The following is an 8,748-nucleotide window of genomic DNA, read 5'->3' on the forward strand; positions in this document are numbered from 1 at the left end:
ATATTTCTTGTATTTGGTTGCAGGGTCGTTTGAGAGAGACCACCTTCATCCTACACCTCTCACGGATTGATAAACCTTAGGTCATCCAATGAGGGAAAATTGCTACTGTCCTACAAAACTCTGCGCTTGGAGGCCCAACACGTGTCTACAAGAATAAAGTTGCGTAGTAGACATCAGTGGGCTGTGCGCGAACCGCTCGCGACCGTGCACCCAAACGTTCCCCTGGTGCGTCCAAGAGGCCAACGCACCCACTAGCTGGCCCCTTAGTGCATCGCAGCCCCGTGCCCTAATGCCCCCGAACTCCGGCCGCCGCACAACTTGCTGTTGCAGCTCCCACAGGCCACCCCAGCTCCTCCCTCTTACTTCCCTGGATGCCCGTGAAGCCCAACAACCCATAGGCGCAAACCATGGCCGAAACCATCCCCTGTAGCGCATTCCCGTGGCGTTTCCGTCGTCGGTTTTGGTCACCGTTGGTCGAACTTTGACGAAGTCGATGTGGCCCCATCATTAGCCTCTAATGACCCTGCTAATTAACACCCTCTCACTAACATATGGGCCCTATGCCCTAATTAACCCCGGGATTTATTCCTGTTTAGTTTAGATTAATCGGTCCGGCCCCACATGTCGGTTTGACCTTGGCAAGTCAGCGTTGACCCTGCCCACTAGCCAGCCTATGTTCCTGCCATGTTACACTAACATGTGAGACCCACAGGTCAGGTTTGACCTGGGACGGTCTGTTGACCACATGATGTCAGCATGACATTTTGCTGATGCAGTAATGTTTTCTGGTTTTTTAAATAAATCAGAAATGATTTATTTGTTTTAGAAAATGTCCTAATCTTTGAAAAATCATAGAAAATAAACCGTAGCTCTGAATGAAATAATTTTTATATGAAAAATTACCAGAAAAATCCAAAGAATATGTTTATGCCATGTTCATGCATGTTTGAGTAATTTAACCCCACTGTTTAGGATAAAACATGATTAGGGTAAATTTGAAAAATAGGTTTGGAGTTTGAATTTGATGTAGTTTGAATTACACTTCAATTAAAATGACTTGCTGATGCATTAGCTCAATTCAGTACCTTAATATGTCATATCATTTATTTGCTTGTGCATTGCATTGAATTGAATGTTGTTTTTGTTCCTTTGTCGGTGTTGTTCCCTCTTGGTAGACGTTGTTCCGACGATGTGATCGATGACACTAATGAAGACACAATGCTATCTTCAGAAGTGTCAGGCAAGCAAACCCCCATTGAACATTCCGATACAATCCCACTCTCTCGCTCTTGCTCTCTTTTACTACATTAGGACAACAACGTTTCAACTGTTACATGCTGCGGTATCTGAACCCCTTTCCTCTACATGACCTGTCTTTGCCACAATAAATAGTTGAAACCCACTAGCATGAGTAGGAGTTGTTTGAGCCATGATGTGCCTACTCATTCATGCTTACTTGTAATTCTTTCTATGCTTAGAGTTGTGTCAGGTCTGACTCATGTGTGATCAATTGGAATGGTGTGAACTGTCCTACTGTGTGAGAGCTAAGTGTGTGAAGACGATTTGGTAAAGGTAGCGATGAGAGGCCATGTAGGAGTACATGGTGGGTTGTCTCATTGGGACCATCCTCAGGAACTGAGTTCTGTGTCTGTGATCCAAGATAGTTACTACCACACATTGGGTTCTGGTAACTCGACCCCTCTCGGCTTATTAATCCCCTCGATCTCTGTCCAGGAGTTGCAACTAGTTTCTAGTGTTTGTAGGTAGTGCTAGTAGTCTCCCAAGTAGCACTCGGTACAGGTGGGCTTGGGACAGACTAGGTGTAGTGGCACGGTGTACCAGGTGGCACCCGGATGGGGGAACCCTGCTCACATCGTTTGGGGCCGTGATGGAAACCTCGGCTGGACTCCCTTTGCAGATGGAACCCGAATAGGCGATAAACCTGGACTAGAGTCTTGCGTGGTTAGTTAGGTCATGGTCGACACCCTCGCCAGGCTTCCGCTTGAAGGTTGCCGAGATACATGACATGTACATGGCGCTAAGTGGCGAGAGCGTGTGTGAAGTACACCCCTACAGGGTTAACATGATCTATTCGAGTAGCCGCATCCGCAGTAAAGGACTACTGGGTTGCTTATATAGTTGATACACAAGTGAAAGTGGATACTCTAAAATACGCAAGATAAGTGTGAGTGCTATGGATGGCCTTCTCATAGGGAGACGAGAGCGGATCCATAGTGGTGTATTGATATGGTGAATATGTGGACTCATGTGCACCACCTCAAAAGAGTTACCAGCAGTCGTAGTACAGGATAGCCACTGAGTGAAAGCTGGCTTTCTGCAGTTAAACTCCACCACCCCTTTATTGATACTGATGCATATGTAGATAGTTCTGATGTAAGTCTTGCTGGGTACATTTGTACTCACGTTTTCTTAATTTATATTTTTGCTGAGAGACTTCAGTCTCACTAGTAGTTTCGCATGGACTTCGACGTTTAGCTTGTTACCTCAGCTACGATCTTGTATCCTTGGGAGGGCCTTGTAGATAGTCAGGCTCTAAATCTTTCTTCCTTTTTAGATGTTTGTACCCAGACATGTTTATGCTTTCGTTGCTTGTATGCTCTATATGTTGGGTCATGTGACCCACGATTGTAATTCTTACTATGTATGACTCTTCGGAGCCTTATGAATAAATACTTTGGGTCGTAGAGTTTTGTTGTGATGCCATGTTGTATTTGCACATATTAAGCATATTGTGTGTATGATTTTGAAATGCTTGGTATGTGTGGGATCCGACAACCTAGTTGTTTATTCTTGGTAGCCTCTCTTATGGGGAAATGTCTCGTAGTGTTTCCACTGAGCCATGGTAGCTTGCTAATGCTCCAGAACACTTAGGTTGGCCAGCATGTGTCCTTCTTCATTCCTGTGTCTGTCCCTTCGGGAAAATGTCACGTGTTGTTCCATTAAGTCCTTGTAGCTTGCTACGACTTGGGTTCATACGTTGATGATCGACACGTTCGTTGCTAGGTCATGTATGCCTATCCCTGTAAGTTAGTGCCCCCTTGGGTTTACGACTAGTCATGTCGGCCCGAGTTCTCTGTCATATGGACGCTAGCGACACTATCATATACGTGAGCCAAAAGGCGCAAACGGTCCCGGGCCAGGTAAGGTGGTACCCATGGGGATACCATGCGTGAGACCGCAAAGTAATATGATGTGTTACATGCTAGATCGATGTGACTTAGGATCGGGGTCCTGACAGCTTTGGTATCAGAGCCTGACTGTCTGTCGGATTACGAAGCCAAACTGGTCGAAGTCGAGTCTAGAAATGCTTTAGTTATATAAGGGAATTGATTGTGGAAGGGAACATAAGGCTCTTTTTACTCCTCTACCTTATGTCCTTCTGATCTGAGTCGCCCTCATCTTTTCTACGGGGTTAAGAAACTAGGCCTTCTCATCTATGTATCAGGATGCCGAGTTACTATGATAGAGACTTAAAGGAATGATGGAATCAAGTCTCAGTTCGGTTACTAGTACTTCCGTCTGCTAACAGTTGGTCTTGAAACCTTGATATGATGTTCCTGAGTGGTTATGCCACATTTTTGGAGGGTGTCTCAAATTTTTTTTGAGCATTTACAGCCGTTATGCTGTCCGAGTCATCCTAGGTTTCTAAATAGTCTGATGCACTTGAAAATCTTTCTTCCCGTTCCCGATGTTCCTTTGGGACAGATTAACCACACTAACTAGAGTGTTGAGGTACTCTATTGACTCGACATATATGTTGAAGGTATTATTATGTAACACCCTCGATGCGACTATAGCTCCCACGTGTCGAGGCACGACTTAGAGACATAATCGCATTGAAGGCATATGTCGCAAGTTAGGCAATCTTCACAACATCCCATGTAATATGAATAACAAAGGGGAGATAACATAGTTGGCTTACACTCGCCACGTCAAACAAGTACATAAATAACATTACATCATCCAAAACACTCATGGCCCGACTACGGCGCCAAAATAAAAGAGCACCCAACATGCGACACGGTCCCAATCACCCCCAACTGGGCACCACTACTGATCATTAGGAAAGGAAACATAGTAACGTTGAGAGTCTTCGTCGAACTCCAACTTGAGCTCATACGCGTCTCCTAGAGCGGAATCATCAGGCCCTGCATCTGGTGTAATAGTAATTTGTGAGCCACATGGACTCAGCAATCTCGCACCCTCGCGATCAAGACTATTTAAGCTTATAGGTAAGGCAAGGTAAAATATGAGTGGAGCTGCAGCAAGCGACTAGCAAGTATGGTGGCTAACTTATTCGCAAAGGAGAGCGAGAAGAGGGGACAAAGCGCAAGCGAGAAACTAGAGAGCAACCTGCGCAAACATTACTCCAACACCGTGTCCACTTCCCGGACTCCGCCGAGAAGAGGCCATCACGGTAACACACTCGGTTGAATCATTTTAATTAAATTAAGGTGCAAGTTATCTACAACCGGACATTAACAAATTCCCATCTGCCCATAAGCGCAGGCACGGCTTTCGAAAATTCAAACCCTACAGGGGAGTCCCAACTTAGCCCATGACAAGCTCTCACGGTCAACGAAGGAATAGACCTCCTCCCAAGACATTCCGATCAGACTCGGTATCTCAGTAATGCAAGACACTTCGACAGGTTAAAACAAGACCAGCAACACCGCCCGAATGTGCCGACAAATCCCGATAGGAGCTGCACATATCTCTTTCTCAGGGCACACTCAGATTGTCCTAGGTACGGGTAGGCCAGCCTAGAGTTTCCCCTGGTGGCCACCGGTAGTTGACGGGTGGACCAACACTCAGAGGAGCACTGGCCCGGGGGGGTAAATAAGATGACCCTTGAGTCTGCAGAACCCAAGGGAAAAAAGGCTGGGTGGAAAATGGTAAAACCAAGGTTGGGCATTACTGGAAAAGCTTTAATCAAGGCAAACTATCAAGGGGTTCCCATTATAACCCAACCGCGTAAGGAACGCAAAATCCGGGAACATAACACCGATATGACGGAAACTAAGGCGGCAAGAGTGGAACAAAACACTAGGCGAGAGGCCGAGCCTTCCACCCTTTACCAAGTATATAGATGCATTAAGATAACATGGCAATATAATGATATCCCAACAAGTAAATAAGTGTTCCAACAAGGAACGGTCTCCAATCTTCACCTGCAACTAGCAACGCTATAAGAGGGGGCTGAGCAAAGCGGTAACATAGCCAATCAATGGTTTGCTAGGACAATGGTGGGTTAGAGGTTTGACATGGCAATTTGGGAGGCTTGCAAGCAAGTGGTAGGCATCGTAGCAATGGCATAGCAAAAGAGCGAGCAAACTAGCATAGCAAAGATAGTAGTGATTTCGAGGGTATGATCATCTTGCCTGCACAGTTGTCAGAGTTGACTGGATCCTCAAAAGCAAACTCAACGGGCTCCTCGTTAGCGAACTCGTCTACCGGCTCTACCCAAACAAGCAACAAGGATACAATCAACCACGTGCAAGAACAAGCAATATGATGAAATGAGGATATGCTATGCGGGATGCGATGTGCGATGCCAAATGCAAGATATGACAGGAAATGCATGAACCTGGACTCAACTTGGAAATCCAAGTGTGCCACTAGAAAGATGAGATGAAATCGCTTGAAAACGATATAAAAAACGCCGGAATCGGAGTTACGGTTTGGAAATGGCAAGCGATTCAAAAATGACACCGGTCCGCGATTTATAGCAAGTAGGCATCTAAATGCAACGAAATGAACATGCTACAGCATCCAAACATGACAACAAAATACATGGCAGGGATGCACACAAGATGCTTAACAAAAGTCTAGCACTGAGCTACAGCCAAATCATCCATTAACAGGTTCAAACAAGCATGGCAAAAACGCAAATGGCAAACAGATCTTAGACTTAGTGAAATCAACACTTGTCTGGAATTTCAGATCAGGTAGCCCTCTTCGGAGCAACAAAACTACATGCTACAGGACCTGAACATGGAAAATTAAAGCATGGCATGGAGCTACTCAAAGATCTTAACAAAAGTCCCTTAGTGACCTTGAGCCAAAAGGGATCAAAAAATACAATTGCAAGCATGTGAACATAGCAAAAACATAATCAGTTTCAGACTTAGTGGAAAACTGATACATGCTGAGATATAACTCAAGTAGGCATGTTTACGAGCTCGGTGCACTCACTACAGAGCAAGTCATGGCAAGACAAGCATACATCCATCAAGAAGGCACAAAATGCAAGCTATACATGGCAAGAACAATAGCATAGCATGCACGGATCAACTACAACATCACCGGCAAAATTGCAAACAAGTTGACAATCTGCCCAGATTCACAAAGTAGCAAAAGTAGATCTCGATTGACTCAAGCTAGGGTGCTCCAAAATTGCAAAAAAAGACATGGATGGATAGATCACTACAAGATTAACAAAACTCCCTTACTGATCATCCTCAAAAGAGGCACGGATCACTAGGAAACAACAAGAACATATGGCATCATGAGATAAACAGCTCCAGGACTTAGTGAAATTACTAAGTCCCTGAAAATAGACTTAGCAAGTGCACCACTTTGCAAGCTTGCACAAGTCACCACACACATCACAAAAATACATGGGTTGCACCTCTGGAAAGATGACAAAACCCTTAACAAAACACATGTAGAACTCACGGGCATAGCATGCACACATTAATCATGGCAAAAATGACAAAAGTGCTAAACGGAGTAGCAGATCTGACAATTAACTCAAGTAGCCCTCTTCTAACAGCATTTCGGGCATCAAGATGAACTCAAATGAAAATGATGCAATGGAATGAGATGATGTACTCTCTGAGATGCACATTTCGATATGCTATATGCATGAATCGGAGCTACGAATGCAAAGTTACGAGGCCTCGAACAAGGGCACATGGACTGAAAATATCTGGGACTTAGTGAAAAAATCAACCTCCTCAGATCTAGGGTTGGCGCGGAATCCGAGGCGGCGGTGCTGCATTGTTCACGTCGGAGCCGAGGTCGCCGGCGATGGCGTCGTGGTGGTCGGAAGCTTGATGGGGAGGCGGCGGCGAGGCACTCCCGGGCCGGATCTCGTCGGATCCGGCCGGCGGGGAGTCGGAGCGGCGGCGGGGAAGGCGATGGCCGGCCGGTGCGGGGCGCGGCGCGGCGCGGCGCCGGCGAAGAAGAGGCGGCGAGGCTGCCGGGGTGGCGAGGAGGCGACGGGCGGCAGCGCGCGGCGGCTCCAGGCGCCGGCGCGGAAGAAGACGGCGGCGGGGCGATGGGCTCGCGGTCGGCGGGACGATGGGCTCGCGGGGGCCGGTTGTGGGCCTGCGGGCCGGCGGTGAACTGGGGACCCGCAGCGCCACGTGGCGGCACCGGGTTGGACGGCAGGGTGGCGGACGTGTCCGGTTGCAGCCGGACGTGTCCAATGCGCGCGAGGTGGGTGGATCTAGGGTTTCGTCCGGAGGAAGGAGAAGGAGATTTTTTGGGGGCCTTTAAATAGGCATAGGAGGAGCTAGGAGAGTCCAAATGAGGTGCGGTTTTCGGCCACGCGATTGTGATCGAACGCTCTAGATCATGGAGTAGAGTTTGGTGGGTTTTGGGCCAAAATGGAGGGGTGTTGGGCTGCAACACACACGAGGCCTTTTCGGTCCCTCGGTTAACCGTTGGAGTATCAAACGAAGTCCAAATGATATGAAACTTGACAGGCGGTCTACCGGTAGTAAACCAAGGCCACTTGGCAAGTCTCGGCCCAATCTGGAAATGTTTAATCCCCACACACGAAAGAAAGCTAGAAATGGCCACCGGAGGGGAACGAAGCGCCGGAATGCAAAACAGACAATGCGGAAAATGCTCGAATGCATGAGACGAGCACGTATGCAAATGCAATGCACATGATGACATGATATGAGATGCATGACAACGAGAACAACACACGGAGACGAAGAAACCGAACCCGAGGAAATAAATAATTTAACGCCGGAAACGGCAAGAGTTGGAGTATAAATAGGGAAAGTTACATCCGGAGTGTTACAACACTCCACCACTACGAAAGGATCTCGTCCCGAGATCTAGGACTGAAAGAATGCTGTGTACTTAGAACGGAGGTGATCCTCGCGTTCCCAGGTAGCTTCACGGTTGGAATGGTGTGACCACTTGACTTTGAGAAATTTGATTGACTTGTTGCGAGTCTTGCGTTCAGTCTCTTCAAGAATAGCAACTGGGTGCTCACGATAAGAGAGATCTTCTTGGAGCTCAATGTCCTCGAAGTTGACGGTACGGTCAGGAGTCTTGAAGCACTTTCGAAGCTGAGAGACATGGAACACGTCATGAGCATTTGCAAAGTTTGAAGGAAGCTCAAGTTGATAGGCGAGGTCGCCTCTCTTGCTGACAATCTTGAAAGGTCCCACGTATCTAAGGGCAAGCTTCCCTTTGATACCGAAGCGACGAGTACCTTTCATAGGAGATACGCGGAGGTAAACATGATCTTCGATCTCGAAAGCCAAATCACGGTGCTTACTATCATAGTAGCTCTTCTGGCGGGATTGGGCCGCTTTGAGGTTATCTCGAATGACTTTGCACATTTCTTCTGCCTCTGTGATTAAGTCATTACCCAAAAGCTAACGTTCACCGGTTTCAGACCAGTTGAGAGGGGTACGGCACTTCCTTCCATACAGAATTTCAAAAGGGGCCTTGCCCGAACTTGCTTGAAAACTGTTGTTG

Source organism: Triticum urartu, chromosome 7 (genome assembly GCF_003073215.2).
Source record: "Triticum urartu cultivar G1812 chromosome 7, Tu2.1, whole genome shotgun sequence".
Taxonomy (NCBI): Eukaryota; Viridiplantae; Streptophyta; class Magnoliopsida; order Poales; family Poaceae; genus Triticum; species Triticum urartu.